Source organism: Canis lupus, chromosome X (genome assembly GCF_003254725.2).
Source record: "Canis lupus dingo isolate Sandy chromosome X, ASM325472v2, whole genome shotgun sequence".
Taxonomy (NCBI): Eukaryota; Metazoa; Chordata; class Mammalia; order Carnivora; family Canidae; genus Canis; species Canis lupus.
The window spans coordinates 7352767-7372409 of record NC_064281.1 but is presented as its reverse complement, the minus strand read 5'-3'; the positions used below and the strand labels follow the sequence as shown (position 1 = coordinate 7372409).

The window sequence follows — 19643 nt, the reverse complement described above, 5'->3', positions numbered from 1 at the left end:
GTGTTGCCACAATCTGGGCCTCCACGGCCCTTCTTGGCAGCCTGTTGCATCGTGCAATTACTCCAACTACCGTCAAGAAGGTCTTTTCATCCAACATAAATGTTCTTTACTTAATCCAAACCTGGTTCTTTCTCCAACATTCCTGCTCCGAGACATATAAAATGACCACCGCCGTTTCTTTTTTCAAGTGTGTCACTGTGGCCTATTTTTTTGGTCAAGTTGGGCCTTTTCTGTTTTTCTTTCTTTTTTTTTTTTTTTTTTTTTTTTTTTTTTTTTTTTTGCTTTCCAATGAATGAACTATGGTAGTAGTTGGATAGTGACCAGAGCTGTGAAGGAAATAAAACCAGTAAATTGATAGAGAACCACGGGAGGTGGGATGGGTGGGAACTGTCAGCCCTGGTTATCGTAGGTGGCCCCCTACTGGAGAAGAAGACGTTTGCATACATTCTGAGAGTGTAGGAGCTAGCAGTGAAGATACCAGGTATATTGGTTTCCTGTTGCTGCTGTGGCAAATTATAAGCTTAGCAGCTTAAAACAGCCCAAATTTATTATCTTACAGTTCTTGAGGTCAAAAGTGTAACATAGGTCTCACTGGGCTAACGTCAAGGTGTCTACGGGGTCACATTCCTTCTAGAGGCTCTAGGGGAGAATCTGTTCCCAGCTTCCAGAGGCTGCCCACATTCCTTGGATCGTGGTCTCCTTCCTCCATTTGCAAAGCCACCAATAGCTAGTCCAGTCTTTCACATGGCATTGCTCAGACGCTCATCCTTCTGCCTCCCTCTTCCACATTATATGGACCTTGTGATTATATTGGGCCCACCTGGATAATCCAGGATAATCTTCTTATCTTAAATTCAGCCTGCTAGCAACCTTAATTCCATTTGCATAATCAATCTCCCCTTGCCATTTAACATACATGTTCACAAGTTCCAGGAATTCAGATGGGGACATCTTTGGGAGGCCACCATTCTGCCTTCCACACCAGGAGAAGAGTTCCAGGCAACGGGAATAGCATATACAAAGGTCCTGAGGTCTGAACAAGATGAGTATGTTAGGGAGAGCTTATTGGCATTAGACAATTGACTTAACGTTCCTTGTCTCCATTTTCGCCTTTGTCTAATAAAGACAACATTTGTTTCATTGACTTCAGCTGGTTACGAAGAACTTGGAGAGGAAAAAATTTTAAATGCCGTGTGCTTATATCTTGCTGCAAATTTTTGTCTCCTTTAATTTCGTTATTGTAATCCTTCAAGGTTTTCTTGTATTTTTTCATCCTTGATCTTTTTGTAGCAAGAAGGCAATGTAATTGATAAGCATTTGGCAAATTCAGATGGGAAATGCTATTTTGGATTGTATTTCCATGACCTCTTCAAGAAGTACATATTCTAGTTCTTTTTGAATATTTTATAAGGAGGCCGGTGTAGTGACATTTCTAGCTAATTTCATTTCATTTATGTCACCAATGTATTCACTAGCGCCTGTGTAGAAAGCACTGTTAAGGGAACATGAACAATAGGAAAATAGCCAAAATAGGGTCCCTCTTACCTTCTCGGCACTTGCAATCAAGTACCTATGAGTACCTTGCCATTCTGGGATGCTTCTTACAATGTAGAGAGAGCATGGGTCTACACCGTATAGCCCAAGGGTAGCTGCCCAGTTTCAACAATAAAGTTTTATTGGCACCCACCCATGCCCATTCATTTACATATTATCTGTGGCCCTGTGGGACCCCAGCAGCAGAGTGGAGTAGTTGTAGGGAGGGAGACTTACAAGTGGCAAAGGTGAAAATATTGACTCGCTGGTCCTTGGCAAAAAAAAGCTTGCCGACTCCTGACCTAGTAGGGTACACGGTCTTTTGGAAATTTTGGCTTTTGCCTCTGAATTTGCTCTGATTTCTTGTTTCTTAAAATGAAGATCTCCAGTCAGGCAGTGCTCTGAGAATTCCTAGTTTCCAGCACTCCCATGGTTAATACCACCACACCAAGTAAAAGTACTGAGTAAAAGTGCTAAGCTGTCAGGATCTAACCAAAGTACGGACTTGTATTTGCTCACTCTGGTTTTCCTACCACATACTGTGTAGCCCGTGCGTTCCAGTCCTCTGTTTGTCCCTGTTGGACGTAAGCTGCCTTTTTCTTAACGTCATCCCCCCCCCCTTTATTCAAGGTCATTTAGAATTATAATACAATCCTCTGAGGTGTTAGCTATCCAATTTGGCACCATCTGCAAATTAAATCAACTTGTCTTTTATTTCATCACTCGAGTAACTGATAGAAATATTAAGAAGCGCCTGCCTCAGGACATTCTTTTTAAATGTCGCTGTTTCCCTCAAGGTTCAGCCAGCACCACTGATTAATCTCTGAGTCCACCTTTCAGCCAGCACTCTAATGGAAACTGGAGCAGGCCAGGAACTCCCGAACTTACGATGCCAGTCATTGCGCCATCAAGGGTATTGACTATGCCCAGCTCACTGAGGCTTGCCTCCAGCCACATGGTTGGCCATATCTGTCATGTCTTCATTTGTCACGGATTCTAGTTCTCACTGTTGCCTTGAACTTCAGCAGGGCCGGAGGACTTGCTGTGGCCAATGAAAGGTGAGCAGAAGTTTGAGTGTCCCTTATTTTTTTTTTTTAAGATTTGTTTATTCAGAGAGAGAGAGAGAGAGAGAGAGGCAGAGACACAGGCAGAGGGAGAAGCAGGCTCCATGCAGGGAGCCCGACGTGGGACTGGATCCCGGGTCTCCAGAATCACACCCCAGGCTGCAGGCGGCACTAAACCGCTGCGCCACTGGGGCTGCCCTGAGTGTCCCTTATGAAGTGAAGTTTCGAAAGGCAGTGCTGCATGATTCACCAAGTCCCCATTTCCCATCTCAGCCACCGTGAAAGCATGTGTTGAAAGGAACCCTTCATCGGCCTGGGCTCCTAAGTGGCTATGAATAGGAGAGCCTTCCCTGCTAATCTGTGTAAATATGTGGCACGAGTGAGAAAAACACCTTTGTTGTTTACAAGCCACTGAGATCGGGGGGTTCCTTGTTACCAGAGCATGACCTCGCCCATCCTGCCCAACACAGCACCATAACGTTTACATAGAAAGCTCCACTAAAGCTAGGGACAATTCTTTTTCCGTGTACCCTTTCCTATTTGTATCCTACACAGACCCTTGCCATAAGACCCCTTAAATGCTTCTTGAATGGATATGAACTAAAGATACATTAGTAGATAGATAATGGGCTATAGTATTATGCTTTTCCATCACTTCTTCATATACAGAATTAATGATGAAAATAACTCCTTGTACATCCAGCTTCCCAAGCATCTTCAAAGTGTTTTTGCAATTGAACACGTGCCAGTCCTCCTCAGTTTTTCGAAGGATGTTTCATGATATGATGGATGCATCGAGTTTTACCTTTCCCTGATATTTACCTTATTTGGCTCAGCCCAGGCCCCCTAAGTCTAATCATGGTAAGGCCGGCCTCTGGCCAGTGAGAGCAACCTGCAGTAACTACAGTGAAAGCGTTAGTTCGGACATTTGTCTATGAATGTTTATATATTGATGTGGAACTCCAGTTAAATTCCAGAGATCCAGGGAAATGTCAGAGTTTCATATCCCATAATATAGATGTGCACAGCCTTTCCTTGAAGATCATTAGCTCCATGATGGGGGAGACATGCCTAACTTACTCGTGGCTGTTTACCTAGGGCCTAGAAAAATGCCTGGGCCGTAAGAAGCATCAATACATTCATTGGGAATGATTGGGGGGGGGGGGGACACCTGTTAGGTACTTTCAGTAAATCTGTGAGACGTGTAGCCATTGTTTTCACTTTGGAGATGAGGCTTCAGAACATAAGTGACTTGCCCAAGGTCACACGACCAAGACACGGAACCAGCATGGAAGCACATTCTGACTCAAAGGCATTTGCACTTCCTTGGTTGGTGTGGTACACCCAGGGCGCCATAGAACTAACAAGCGTTCTGGAGTCTGATGGACCAAGCTTGGAATTATGGCTCAACTACTCATTAGTCGTATGTCATCGGGAATTTCTAAAATCTATCCCCTGATGTTTACCTTCAACCACTATGATATTTTCTCCTCTTCAAGTAGGTCTTGTATTTTATTCAGTTTCCCATAAATGCTGTTTTTTTGGCACAGTGTAATTATTCAGCCGTAAGTGCTCTGTCATTGGGGGCTTCTATGGTTAGGTCGGATCCAGGCTGCTTTGTGGCACAGCCTTTCCCAAACCATTTCTTGAGGCATCCAAAATGGATTTAGTAGAGGGTTATATTCCTTCTTTGAAATATGCTACTTTGAGATCCAAATTTCGTTTTGACCCTTCCAATTCAATAATTATAGCCTAAGATATTTTGTGTTTAAAACCTAAATGATTGTTTGCTTAGAATTGTAAGAACAAATTTGGAGGCCAGCTTAAGGCACTTAAAGGTTTAGCCTGCCCTAGGAAAAAAAATGCATTCTTTGTCTTGCATCAACATGTTAATAAAGTCTAAAGTTCCTGCATAAACAGAACTTGCTTCAGCGGGAATTATGAGAACATAAAGGGTGCAGGATCGTAAATGGACTCTAGTACTGAAAGCCATTTACCTAGCATGGTACACAGAGTTTTATTTAAGATTAATGAAAACCCAAAAAGTAAAAAACACTAATATTCCTGCCAGTGGGGGAGTCGAGATGAGTCTTAACTTGATGCCATAGAAATGTGTGTACTGCGAACAGAAAAATGTGTGCAATATTTGCAATTACATCTTCATAATATTTTATAACCCAAATTCGTATTCAATAAAAATATACTTCCTATCTCATTTTATGATCTTTCTGGAGTCATTTTTGTGGTAAGTTATGACTATAGAAAGAGTATTTTAATCAGTTCGTATATTGCATTTAAACTCTCCGGGCAGACGATTATTAAAAATTATATTTGAGCATGGAAAACTGCCATTTTAATGTTCTTCTGTGCCTTTAAGTTGGTTCTACTTTTGGAAATTCTACTGGCATTAAATTCTAGAAGATCTGAGATTTGGGATCTGCCACAAGCCAATCATGAGACTTTAGAGCAATCACTGTATCTCTGCGAGTTAGTTTTGTTATCATAAAAAGGAAATAACACACACACTTCACAGTGTTCCTGTGGAGATATGAAGAGAAACTGGATGCAAAAATCTTTGCCTGGTGTAAAATGCTATCCAAAGATTGGTCGCCCGTCCTGACAGTGTGATTTTTGCCCTTCACTGCTCTTAGCAGAAGCTCTTCCTCTTCTTCCCCCCCCCCCCAATTTTCAAGAGTTTATTTGAGCGAACATGGACTGGAATCAGGCAGTGCTAGGAGCGTCCCACCCCCCCCACCCCCGCCCCCGCAGAAACTCTTGACGATTGGTTTGTGCTGGTGCTGGCTTAGGAGGTATGTAAACATTCTCTCCCCTTTCCTGAGCAGGGGCCTAAAACCCAGCACGGAGCTATTTTTACTAAGATTGACACTACCCAAGGAGCAGTCACCCAGGGGGTGCAAAAAGGGAGGGACAAATGACCCAGCTGAAGATAGCTTTTATTTAGTGGGCAAGCTTCACCTCCAGCCCCTGGGGACTGGGAAGTCTTGGGGGTCTCCGAGTCACAGGAAGACTGCAGTGGAGTTGGTTAGACTTGAAAAGGATTATTACTTTACTTGGTGGTAGATAAATATGGGGGGTGGGGCGAGCCAATTATTAGACAATTGATATGTTACATACTTACATTTAAAAATTATGTTTTGAGCCCATTGTTGGGCCTTCCAGGAGTTCTTTTAAAGATGGATTTTCTTATCTCCTTAAGTCCGGGAAGCTGTTGAAAACAATTTTCCGTGTAATTATGCAAATTCACATGTGTTAGATTTCCTTCCTGAAGCCATCAAATAACGCTTCAATGTGTGGGCTCAGGAGGGTTATTACAGGGAATAAAGAGATGTCATTATGTGTCATTTTGCCCATCAAAAAAATACAGTAGCAATTACTAGCTTGTAAAGGGAGTAAACTCCAAATGATCATATTGCATTATCTACTAAGGGCCTGGGAAGGTCGAATAACTATTAGTTACTGTGCCCACGTAAGGCATTTGAGCCTTATTTCATGGAGACTTATTCACATTCTCTTCCCATCACCTCTTTCTATTCACTTCTTTGAAAATCATTTCAAGACAAGTTATCCTGGTTTTAAAAACACGGAAGGCAAACAAAACCGTCCTCTACTTTGGTTTTGCTCCCTACTGTGCCTTTGGATAATATGAGGTTGGTCACAGCTCCTGATATAAAATACTCACTGTTGACTCACAGTCCTCCTAGAAGGGCCAATTTCACAGACTGCCAGGATAAAGATGATTTTAATTAAATGGCACAAATCCCTTTGTGCTGCAACCAAACCCTGCGCAGGCTGACGGACTCCCAGCCATTCTGGCATGTATAGAGTTAACCAGGTTACCGGGATTCCTAGTTAACTTCTTTCACCAGGAATGCAATTCATGTTTACCTATATAAGGAAACCTGTTAGGCTGACCTGAGTTTGGCAGATTTTTGCGCTGACTGGGAGGCGTGTAAGCACACAGCCTGGAAAGGGGAGTGATTCGGAGCTGGACAGAGCAAGCTTCCTGAACGCCCCAGCCGTTCAGCTGATCCGAGGCAGCCTGCTTGGAGGACCTACAGGTTTGTCTCTTCCAGATCACAGCTGAGGAACAAAATCCCCCGTCCTGGGAAAAATGGGGAAGCCGGTGAGTCTTACCGATCTCTCTCTGCTCGCTTCAGCTAAGTGCCACGTCTCGCTGCTCTCACCCAGGAAGCAAAGGGAGAGGCGTAGCTCAGCCTCCAACCCCACAGCTCCCTCCCGAACAGACACAGTTCTCCGCAAATACCTCCAGACAACTTTTCCTGCCTGTTTTATACACCAGGAATTCACAGGGGCGATGATTTTAGCACCTTAGCCATTCCAGAGAGCGTTTTTACTAGCCAAGAGTTTGTAGACCATCGTGATGAGCAACTTTCTCATCTTTGTCGCACTCTGAAACACTGGAAATGAGCCTTGGGGTGCTTTGTGAGAAGGCTGAGTCCCCAAGGAAGTAATAGTAAATCTAAGTGGGTTCTTAAAACCACAGGCAGTGTGATATTCCGCAGAAGTGCAATTTGTCACTAAAAAGGCAGTCTGCAGGTATCGTTTTTCAATCACGCAGCAGCAAAATCCCTGCATCCTGCACATGTAGTAAAGGACAACTTCTGAGACACTGAGGAAAGAAAGAAGCCGGGCTGGGCTCTTTGTTCTAGACAATGTAAAGATCACTCGCGCATTTTGACAAGTAGCGTATGTCTGTTTATATATAAGGCGAGAATGATGAATAAGAGCTTGATGTCAAAGGCATTGCGGTCGATTGAGTTCGAATTTGGCTATACTCTGTGTGTATACAAAAATCTCAGTCTGAATGTAATTAAACATGGAAATGCGAAAGTGTTTGCCAGACTTTCAGGGCAATTGTAGTTAGACGTGGGAGCAGCCAATTAAAAGAGGCAGCCCGAGGAAGGAGGAAAGAACTATGCCAGCCGAGTTTGGGGGCATGGGTAAAACTTTGGAAAAGAAAGTCAGTTTTCTTACAGTAGAGCTGTCCGAATGTGATCTGGAATCAGGAATCGTTTTCTTATTTGGAATTATTTTTTATTTAGCTCATGCCAAGGAGGGGGGGTGGTTCTTAATTGAGTTAGCTGGGTTGATTGTGTTGGAGTGATGTGACTGCTCAGCTGTCCGAGTCATACTGTCGTTTCCTGTCATGCACAGTGACTTAATCCTAAAAGTTGGGGGAACAGGATTGTGCTACTGGCTGCGGCAAGTGGCATGAGGACCCGGTTTCCGATTCCTCAGGTTTGGAAACCGACGTCCAGAAAAGTAACCGGCGCCAGCAAGCGGGTCTGAGGGGGTGAGCACTTTTTAAACCATTGCTGGCGATCGATTGCCCGGCCTCTGCTCGGGCTACGGTGTAATACAGGGAGTGGCGGCTCCCCGCTCGGAAACACAAAAGCCATGGCCAGTTTTGTTTAGGGCCCTTGACTCGAGAAAGCAGAGCCGTTCGCAGGAACGTAGTTCAAACGGAGCCTGCCCGCCCCAGGAGAGCGAGACCTAGAGGCGCGGATCGCGGGGTGCGGTGGACGTTTTAGTAAATCAAGTTCTTGACAGCAAAAGCCGCAGGACGGAGAGGACTCTGGGCAGACGTTTCGGAGCAGTTCTCTCGGTCGTGCTCAGAAAAAACAGGAGTCCTGTAAGTGCGTTGCTTTCAATGGGCATCAGTAACCCAGGAGGCCCAGAACCCTTATTGGAAAATATACGGTTAATAACAGATGTTTATACCGGGTTGTCTCACCCCGCGGATGAGATGGCCCCAGGCCAAGTCGGCCAGCGTGTCCGCTGTTCTTCCTGTGAGTTAATATGTACACAGTTATTATATACTAATTACATCAACAGCCAGGGGAATATATAAGCAGAAAGATAGATAGGTCTCCTGGGGTGGGGAGGGCCCCGGGTAAAGGGCGGGAGGTTGGATCTCACGTCTAGTGTTTTCCTGGCCGGTGGCACGCGAGTTCCCGCAGGCCACCAGGGCCCTGACTCCGCAACCTACTGGTCCTTGGCTCCTCGGCTGCTCATGTGGGGACAATAAGAGGGATGATTGTATTTAACACCTTGGTGTTAATGGAGTTTCAGGAGGATTCCTTCTGGAAGATTAGTTATTTGAGGGTCCGGACTGATCCTGCCGCGCAAGGCAGTAGGTAGGATGCCGTGCTGTCGCATCAGCCCCTCGGAGCCACCGCTAGCCTGTTGTGTGGAGGGGACAGCCGCTCGACAGCCTCTTTAGATCTGGGAGACGTTAAGAGGTGTCTGGATTGAAGGAGATTAAAAAGTACTAGGGGAAGAAAAAAGACAAAGAGAAACAGGTCTTGTCAGAGCCTTGCCGTGGTCATCGGCCAGCATGTGTTGTGACTCCCGGAAGGAGTGTAGCGTATGAGGTGTGGTTGGCTGCAGACTGGCCTGGTGGCTGGTTTTTTGGCTGATCAGACTAATGAATATTCTTTCAGGCCAAGATTCAGACCAGTGGCTGAGCCCTGGGAGACAATGAATGGGTCACAGACCTGCCCAGATGTTGGTCTCTTTTGTCATCTGGGTCATCAAGCTGTGCCTGGGCTGGGGGGTGTCCCCCTGAAGGTTATCTCTGGGCCACGCAGCTCCCTCAGTTTGCCCCACTGCTACATGCAGGTAGGATTCATTTCTTATCTGTGTGATGTGTAAAAGTTAGGAAACTGTCTGACAACCCGGGCCCAGAATGGAGATGGGGCAAGTCAAAGTTCCGCTGTACTGTGTTAACCTAGCCTTGGGGCTAAATGTGAAGGAAGGTGTCCTAACTTTTATTGTCTTCCATGCTGTGGAGGGGATGTCAAGGCCCTCTATATGTTATCCAGCTTGGCCTCTCGATTCCATAAAGAATTTAAAGAGGTGTGCGTGTGTGTGTGCGCACGTACACGTGCATGCATGTGTTGTTCTGTTCTTAAAGATCTCCGACAAAACTGATGACAAAGTGTTTCCTCATGGGATCCTTTCTAACATTTAGTTATGGTTTATACTTCCCTTTCTCAAACTGCTATCAGGGTGTGTTTGGCTGGGATTCTGCTGCTGCCAGTGTGGCCTAGTCCAGAGGCAATGACATAAAAGAACCTGGTTTCAAAAGTTATTTATTAAATGTAAATTCTTTCCTTGGACACTGTACCAGATTTGTACACAGCATTCCTATCCCTGGTGAACTTTCTCTGGCTTTCTCTGCCTACCATTTGACATCAATTACCTTTTCAAAAACATTTCGCGTTATTAATTCCTGTTACGTTCATTCGGCAAATATTTATTGAGTGCCTTTTGAAGTCCTATGCTAAGTACTCTGGAGGAAAAGCGGGTATATCAGAGACAGATGAATTTAAACCAAATCTTCATGCCACCGATAGCATTTCTGCCAAGAGAAATCTCATTGCCTCTTGAGTGTGCAGCATATGAAATATGAATTGCTACAAACTTACCTGACCACTGACTTGTTCACTGATCATCCTGAGGGACATTCTCTAAGTCACAGCTTCCCAACTGATGGGCAGAAGTCAGGTAAGGCGCAGGCCATGTTGTTCATGCTTTCAGTGACCAGATGATTTCCGTGTCAGAGCACGTCAGGTAGATGCCAACGAACTTGGTTGCACTTACAAGAAGAAAGATGCCACTTTGCTCCGTGCAGAGCATCTGTGAATGACAGATTGCTGGATGCTACCTCTTTACATGTTGTTAATGAAATTCTTAAGACCACACTTTCTTGGAGGCATCGGGGATTCCTAGGGTGCCACACACACAAAGAGGGGATATTTTCAAAATGCCAAGTACCTCGAGAGCTTTCATACTGGTTTTTAACCACTGGAAATTATTAAGGTTCAAGTTCCAGTGACAGTCCTTATGAGGCAGACGAAGGCAGCTGCTGTTACTTCTGAGGTTGTATATATAAGGCTTAGAACTAGGGAGCATGAATTAATAACTGGTTTGTGTCAGTAGGATTCGCCAAGTATCTAGGGCATTGGCAAAACCAATTTAAAATATATTTATATTTGAAGAAAGGTTAGCTGGGAAGGTGATAGACAAGACTAGGGTTTCTAGTTAAATGTAAAAGTACATTTCCATATTTTAATTAATTGCTTGCAATCACATAGAAAGGAATCTTCTGCGAGTGAACCTTTCAGAGAAATTAAGTTCCTTTATATATTATTGCCAAGGGTTCAGTTAATTTTATTTTTTATTTAAAAGGAAAATAAAAATGGATAGCAGTGCTTTGTGGAATGTAGCATTTTCAAATATGCGTGGTACTTAATAGCTGGATCTGCGTAAAGAATGGCTCCAACTGCACGTCCTCATGCATTAGCTCTTGTGAGTTGCTCTTCACTTGTCTAAACTTGAGGCAGAAATGAAATTAAGCAGAACCTCCTCAATTTGACAGTTTGAGTTTTAACACGTGACAGAATTGGAATTCTGGTTAAAAAGCCTAAGCCCGGAAATGCTGCATTATTTATAGGTATTGTTCTGCAACGGAGGCCTTGGGTTATTTAAACCACAATTATTCCCCTCCCTCCCACCCCCACCTTGGGTCTCTAATTGTACAGTTAGTTAGATCTGTGCTAACACACACCTCATGCATTGCCTCGGGGGAACAAAAGGGTCTATCAGCTCTAGAGAATGGATAACGAGTTCACTCGAACTGCTATGCTTGGTTTAAAGTTAAGACACAAAGCAGTGGATGGTGGGTTTGGTCAAGTCATGTTAAATTTTTCTGGGATTTGGTTTCCTTCATCCATCCATGGAGACACAAATACGCATGTCATTGGACAGTTAGGAGTGTTGAGAAGGGTGGTATCCGTGAAAGCACCTGGCACAATTCCGGACATGAGGCCAGTTGATAAACAGTCATTGGATCTGAGATGGATGTCTTCAAGGACACAATTAAGGGACAGAGGAGGGATCCCTGGGTGGCACAGCAGTTTGGCGCCTGCCTTTGGCCCAGGGCGCGATCCTGGAGACCTGGGATCGAATCCCACGTCGGGCTCCTGGTGCATGGAGCCTGCTTCTCCCTCTGCCTGTGTCTCTGCCTCTCTCTCTTTCTCTGTGTGACTATCATAAATAAATAAAAATTTTAAAAAAAAAAGAAAATTTAAGGGACAGAGGAAGAAGTACACACACACACACACACACACACACACACTGGCGGCCTGGATGTAATGTCGCCCACTCAACCACCTAAGCTTTGCTTTTCAGAGAACATTTTTGCGTCTGAGAGTCTTGCTCTCAAGCCCCCTGCCTTCTGTAGCAATCTATGTGATCTCAGACATAAGCTTCCTCCTTTCAAGGTGTTTTCCAAAAAGTAACGTGCTTTAGAAACACATGGTCACTTCATAACTTCATACTTCACTCATTTGACAGCTTGAAAGCTTTTCCAACAGCAGTGGCGGGACACCGGGCCAGTGAATTCATTGCTTAAAGCCTCTGGTTTTATGAACAACAGGTTAGAACATTTCCCTGCCTTCAATCCGTAACAACAGTTCTCCAGGGGGTCTTGAGGGTGGACCTCTCAAGGTGTTATGCCCCCGAAAGTTACCCCCAGACCCCGCTCTCTTTCTCCACTCCCCACCTAACACATCCCTCTGCTTTTTGGTAGAGACTCACAGATAGCAGAGAAGCTCTCTTAAAGGAAATGTATTTTGGCACAGAGCGTCATAGCATGGTACGCAAAAGCACACACGCAGCAGCTCCCAACTGACAAGTGATTTAGAGAAGTTGAAATCTTAAAAAGTTTATCTTATATTTTCCGCATATGTGCATACAGGAGGAACATAGGATTTATTTTTTAAAAATTGGTCTAAGTATGCCTAAAAGAGTTCTTTCAGTAAATGTAGCATGACATATTTAAATGCTAAGAAAACATTGTTTTATACTCTAACTGGAAGAATTTTTTTTTCTTGGTGTTGTATCTTATCTCAAGTTCAATGAAAATAAGTGAGAAATAGAGGGTCTATACTTTTTAAATTTTTATTTTAACCCAGTTAGTGAATATACAGTGTTATATTAGTTTCAGATGTACAGTATACTAATTTAGCACTTCTCTATGTCACCCAGTGCTCATCATGATAGGGCTCTACACTTTGATCAAGCCACTGCTGTGGACTGGATTCTGTGGTCCTCCCCACTCCCAGAACCACATCAGAACTATAATCTTTCCTCACGTGGTCCTCCCTGGGAATGGACTTGTCTATTCACACCCACAGGAATATCTACCAAGTTGCTACACTTCGCAGTGAGCTAATTCTTTAACCTTTCTAACACATGTCCACAAATGCATTTAGAACCAGCATGCTTGGTGGATTCCATAGATCTCCTGGGTACCTGTCCAGGCAACTTTCCTCCAGTCCCCCCTGAGCCATGAGAGGGTCTTCCTCTGGTCTGGGGGGAATCCCTTCCTCCTTTCCATTTCTTTGATAGGCTTTGCCAGGTACATGACTTCTCCTTTCCTAATGGGTGCATCTTATTTCAAATAATGTCTAGACCTCAAAAGAAGTGAAAACAGTATGAACTTCTATGTTCATGGGCAGGCAAGGCAATTATAGCATGACTGCAGTCTAGGCAGCAACAAGTGTAGGATACATCCTGATACCAGCTATGCCGAATCCGAAAGAATTCCCCCCCTGAGAACTCATGAAATACAGTATGACTCCCCCATCACACAGGGATGCCTAATATCCCAGAGATAGAGAATAATTTCATTACCTTTTCTTTTAAGATTTTATTTACTTATTCATGAGAGACACAGAGAGAGGCAGAGACACAGGCAGAGGAAGAAGCAGGCTCCCTCCGGGGAGCCTGATGCGGGACTTGATCCCAGGACCCCAGGATCACTCCCTGAGCTGAAGGCAGACGCTCAACCACTGAGCCATCCAGGCATCCCAATTTCATTACCTTTTAAGGCATCAAGAGTGTTCTAGTAGAAACGAATGGATCTAGACAGAGCAACACCTGTAATCACCATATTTACTGCTTTGGCATGGATTTCTTTCCAATTAAAACCAAGTAAGAGAACAAGATCCAGTGACATTGGGACAAGCAGTGGGATAAGGATGAAGAGGCAGGAATGGAGAGAGGACAAGGAAAGAGAAAAACAAAAAGGAGAAGCTCAACATCCACTGAACAATATTTATCAAAGTCCTGTGCTGAGCCGGGCATCGCCCTACATGCTCAGACTAAAGCAGAGCATGCGCTCACCTAGAGAGCAGTCTAGTGTAGGAGGCAAAAACACTGATGCAATGTCCCACAAACCAGGGTAAAGGTGCGCCCGGAGCGAAAGCTAGGAAGTATAGCTATGCACTGCTGCGAGATTGTACTGGGTGAGGGGGGTCCTTTAGCTAATTGGGAAGGAAGTCAGAGAAAGCTTCCCCAAGAGAGGGCTGCTTATACTGAGAGCCAGTAGGAAGGATGGGAGTCAGTGTGCTTGGAGGGAGAGGAAATGGCCAGATTGTATGAGGGAGTTTTCAATGAGGGATGCCATTTATCTTTTGGAAAGGCCACGTGGGCAGCAACATAGAGAAGAAATCATGGGGTGTCAGACTGAATGTGGGTGAACCAAACAGGAACCTAGGAGAGGGGCCTGGGAAGAGGTGTGGCTGTTTCCGAGGCAAAAGAGACAGGAGCGGCAATGAATGGGGACGTGGGTGATGGGGAGGGACCAGGAGGCATCAAGGCAGACTCCCAGGAAGTTGGTTCACCTAACTGGAGGGATAGTGGTATCCTTAATGACTCAGGGAACAATAAAGTTGACCTGGTTTGGGGGTAGGGTGGGGAATCTTTTGTAGCCTGCTGGAGTGGAAAACGCAGGAGCTTTGGAGCTGAAAGTCCTGCTGTGGGTTTAAGTCCTGGCTCATCCATTGACTGGCCGTGTGATGCAAAGTTTCTCTGAGCCTCCGTTCTCCCATCTGGAAAAAAAAAGGCCATAAACACCCACCTCCCAGGGTTGCTGGGACGATCAAAATAACTTCATATGTGGTCAGAGGTCCTACATCCATGAGTTACTATCGTTACTCCACAAATTCGCCAGCAGGGAAGCCTGGAGAAGGAAGGGCTGTTTTCAATAAGTTGCTGGGGGTGAGGGAGGAGGGTGGTGTGTGAGAATCTGGACAGCTGAGATCTCAACGCCCGGTGCGTTTACCCGAGCAACGTTTTTCTCGTGGTTGATAATGTACAGGACGGCCGTCTGCTTCAGTCGTCTGGGGGAGTACCTCTGGTTTCATCCCGTCCTCCTCTCCTCCTCTCCCTCAGCCCGGATTAAGGGATCCCACATAGGAACGAGCTACATTATTTTTCTCAGCCGAGATCCCTTATCACTTGTAAGAGGACTATAGGATTTAGGAAAATGTAACCCGAGAGTTTGCACTAACAGATGAGCACACTCGATTAACTTCACACTCCCCGTAGTGTTTGGGCGAAGGTTTTACCATTCTGTTTTTCTAGCGTCAACTTAGCCAGAGCCTTTTATATGACATGTGTAATTCCACTGCCCTTGAGTGACCTCAGCGAATTCCTTTCTGGCTTCCAAACATGCTCTCATTAAAGGGAGCCATTAGGCAGCGAAGCTGTGGCCATTGGGTTAGGCGAACCTTGTAATGGGCAGGTGAAGGGGGGAGAGGGTTAAGCCCCGTGGAATCCAGGTATTAGCTCCGCTCCCTGCAGGTGTTCTGGAATTGGAGGATCCAAGTCGCTACCAAAATTCCACCCCACCACCACCACCCCATTGCCTTGTTCCACTTCTTTCCCTTTGTCCCTGGCGCACCCCATTAAGTCTCTACTTCTGAGCCACATTGCTCTCTCTGAATTATCAAGAAGAGGAAGTTTCCTACCAAAACCATTCAGCTGTTTTTCCCACGCAGGGAATACTCATTTTCCTCCAGAGAATGGTGCGGGAGAGACTGAGAGGCTCCCCGTTTGGCCGTTTCACTTGTGTTGTGTTTGGGTAGGAGACGGTGAAGCGTTTGTATGAACTTTCAGATAAGCAGCCTGGTTCTCCATCCGGATACTTGAGTTTCGACCGCATACGTGCGGCCTGGGAGCCAGGCATGTGGGAGGCGCGGAGTAGGAGGTGGAGTGGAAGCTGTTACCCGAAGCAGAAGCCTAAGGCGTGTTTTTCAGAGCTTGCTCTTTCCACCACCTTCCCCTGCCTTCGTATGTCTTTGTCTGTGTGACCCACTTTGGTGCAGATGCATTCCAGGATAGAAGGGCAGTTTGAAAAGGCAGTTCTAAATACGAATTGTAGCGCCAAAGGCCTGCCAGGTGGCTTCGTAAAGACTCGCTTGGCTTCAGCGGCGTGACCCAAGTTCAAGGCAGGAGCATCCCACAGAAGCTGACCATTAGCACGTGGGCGAGTGGCCGCTTGGTGTCTGGAGGGTTGAGAATTCATGACACGGTCTCAGGAAGCCAGAGCTAGAAGGGGTCGCAGCAGAGAAAGAGTTCGCTTTGCCCACTAATGCGGTCACCTGCCAATAAATACTTTGCCAACAGTTCAAAGAATACGCGGGGGACCTGGGAGAATGATCCCGAATGCAGGTCGCAGCAAACAGAAAACACATCAAACGTTACCATGAGTGAAAAACTCCAAGAACTTCTGTTTTCAGGCCCCCAAACAAAGTTCTTACAGAGATAAAGATGTGAGCTTTGCACACCATCGGGCCTTCTGGGCTGTTTATCCTGCTCAGAAAGACCGAAAATGAGGAGGAGGAAGGCCTCTGCCAACAAGATTGTAGGTCATAAATTAGTTAATAAAATCTGTCCTGTGTTATCTCCGAAACAGCCTATTTTATATATACTTGTCCATTTGATTTATTTGTTTCTCTGCTTACTCCAGGCTGTATTTTGGTAGCGTAAGTCAGTATATGAGTTTCAGATTATACAAAAGTTTATTTATAAATGACCTGCCTTCTGTGGAGGAAATAGAGTGTGGGGTGTGTGTGTGTGTGTGTGTGTGTGTGTGTATGTGTTGTATATAATTTATTGCTGTTGATCAGGAATTAACTTTGGATTTCAATATATGACACTAGTGATTCCAATTAAACATGTGTATTGTTATCTGCCAAAATATATTTATTTTTATCATAAACTTCATTTTTATTGCCGCTTCCAAGAACTCTTAGGGGCTTATAGAGTTCCAGTAGATTATTTCCACTTAGGAGCGTGAGTACATCCAGTTCTCATTTTGTGTCCTAGAGTCACTCTCAGTGATAAAGCAACACTCTACGTATCTATGTACATTTCTCTACGTATTACATACATGCACATGTATGTGTATGCACATGTATGTGTCCATTTGAAAGTTTCTCTATATGTTAAGGAGGGTAAGCTGTAGCCATTGTCTACCGTTTTTTTTCAAAATCAGATGCAAGGTATAAAAAAGAAAGTGTTGCAACTTTTTAAGACCCAGTACAATTATTTAGAAGATAAGCGGAAGTCCAAAGAGGTCAGGGGACAGGAGGTGGGGAAGACAGGAAAAAGGGGAAAGGAAAGAAAAGAGAAGCAGGAGATGAGAGAGGAAGGGAGATCCCAAAGCAACAAAAATCTACTCTCTCCTCCCCAGCCAAGCGCACTCTCCCTGTAGAGACAAAAGCCCAGCACACAAACAGGCGGAGGACTCAGGGATTGAGAAAAGAAGAAAGAAGGGACAGGGTGCAGATTGCTAGAAAGCACCCAAGACCAAAAGAGAGAGACAGAGAGAGGACAAAGGGTGAGAACAAAATAGCAGGGGACTCACTTGCACAGGGAAAGCAGAAGAGCCAAATGGAAACACAGAAGAAAATAGGAAATGAGGGGGTCCCGTGGAAAGCCGGGCAGGCGTGGAATGAGACAGAAGTGGTCGCTGCGCTTGTCGGTGGGTGGCAAAGACGACACTGTTCTCTAGGTATCTTGACGAAAGGAGGACCGGACAGCACGGAAACGAAGGTGGGCAAGAAGCCAGCAAGGGGAGGGTGAGAGCACCCACAGGGAGCACTGGAGCCCACGTGAGAGGGCGGCCAGCCAAGCGCCAGGTCCCGGCGAGCGGCCACCACGCTCATGCCCTGCGGGGGTTCATCCCGGTGCGACTGAGCCCCGAGGACGGCCCGGCCGGCCTCATCTTCGTAATCAGCCCGATGCTGCGGTAGTAATGTGGGCGCGACTTACTTCATGAATGTCCCTACTCAGGAAGAGTGGGGTGGCAGGACGCCCGGGCTTGCAAGCGGGGAGGTGCTCCCGAGGAGGTCCCCTCGTCCTGAGCCAAGCAAGCGATTGCTCTGGGGCAGTGCCTGAGAGCTTGGTGGCCTGAAGAGCCAGTCCTCCAGATGCCTTCCATAGTCCCGGGAGTCCTTTCTTGAGCAGCAGTACCTGGCTTAATACTTATGCAACACTTTGAATTTGGGAAGGGGAGTGGGCGGGAGAGGCTGTCGTGTCTGAATCCACGTCCACTGCCAGGCTTCGCCCAAGTCCCCAGCGCCCGAGCCTGTAACTGCCAGGCCTAGAGCCTGCGCGTGAGATTCCCAGCCCAGCCGCTCGGGGGTTTGGACTTGCTCGTTGATTTTTTTACTGTGATTTCGCTCATAAGAACTTCTGTTTGCAATTCAGCAACCCGAGGAATTGTTTTTATGGCAAGTTCAGAACTTAGAGTCAGTCACACATTTCAAGGCCTGGGTCAGGAAACGAGTTTGACGTGTGAACAGTGTGACGTTAATTCTTACCTGCAGCGCAGAGTGATGCTCAGAGTGGGCAGGGAGCGCTCACTGGTCGGTGACTCAACGGGTCACAGCTGCGTTTAAAACTCCAGTGGGCAGTTCCGAAGATGGCAAGCTTTACGTTGAAACAGTGCCAGTGCGTCTCCATTAGTGCCCGGGGTAGAATACAAGCATCTGCTTGCTTTTATTGCCCATGTGTTCCTTAAGATGGTCTGTTTCTTTATGACGTAAATCCCTGCAATCAACTATTTTTAAAGTCTCTTTTAGTGTTTCCCTGAAATGATCACTCTTTACAATAGTTTAATAGATAATTGGCCTTTAGGTACATGAAAAGATAATGCAGATCACATTTTCTACTTTCCTGACCTTTTTCAAGGATGACATTATGACCAGAGTACCCTGGCCCCACCGTGGAAGTTGTCTTTGGAGGCTGTGGGAATCATAGGTCCACGTTAGTGCGTCAGGGCAAAGGATACCTCACATTTCCATTTGCTGAATGTGGGACAGTCGACCTGCTGACTTTTGCTCACTAACCATAGCTTTGTGGATTTGCCACTTCAGTTTGCCCTGCAAGGGTTTGCTGTGTCTTTCCCTGCATATTTACTTTACCCTGGTAGTTGCTGGACTGTCTGTTTGCCCTGCAGGCTGTGTGCACGTCCACACCGAAGAGCTTAAGGGCAGTAAGGACCATCACTTTAGTTCCAACGGAATGGCTGCATTCCAGGGCCTCTTGTTGAAAATTTTATCTCTTATGGCAAGTAAGGGTTTGAAGCCAATGGGACTGCCCAGGAAAATGAGAGCCATGAAACCAAGGCTGTTCCTATGGGAAAAACAAAGCCCACCAATTATGATTCCAGATTTGAGAAAAGATTGGCATAAGGTACAATGGATAGTAAAATGGCTCTCCTAGCCCACTGGTTAGAAAAGCTCAGGAGGACATATCTATACACACTGGGTCCTATAACTCGTAGAGTGTTACAGAATAGACCATCTGGAAGAGTAGTCCCATGGTATTCCGTAAAATACGGCTCTTACTCAGATCCTTGGATTGCATGCAGTGGGGAAGCTTCCATGGAATTCCCTAGGGAAGGATATTGGAAGATGATAATTTAAGTATTGTGAGAGTTCCTGAAACGTGCCCAAGAATTAAGACAAGGACTAATTGGGAACTCTGAGAGACCAAACAGAGCAAATGTGGAAATGTTAGCTTGTAATGATTTCTTTCCACTCAACATCTATATGTTTCTTGCTCTCTGTGTGTTCCAAAAACTGACTTTATGAAAATGGAAGGGAAGAAATGAGTGTGTGCCACAAGGAAGAAAGTAGGGGT

General features: G+C 45.5%; 1 protein-coding gene and 1 long non-coding RNA gene across 3 annotated transcripts in view; one reads left to right on the top strand and one right to left on the bottom strand.

The window, feature by feature from the left end:
- Positions 1–400: 400 nt before the first annotated feature.
- LOC112652764 (uncharacterized) lies at positions 401–6973 on the bottom strand. The gene is made up of 3 exons (XR_003131693.3): positions 6753–6973; positions 5737–5823; positions 401–2575 (listed from the first exon to the last, which is right to left on the bottom strand). It is a non-coding gene; the product is annotated as an uncharacterized LOC112652764 (long non-coding RNA).
- Positions 6422–19643, top strand: part of MID1 (midline 1) — a 352621-nt gene continuing 339399 nt past the window's right edge. For both annotated transcript variants that reach the window (XM_035712385.2, XM_025436333.3), the window contains exon 1: positions 6422–6741. The gene's annotated coding sequence lies outside the window, so the exon portion shown is untranslated. The remainder of the gene's footprint in view (positions 6742–19643) is intronic.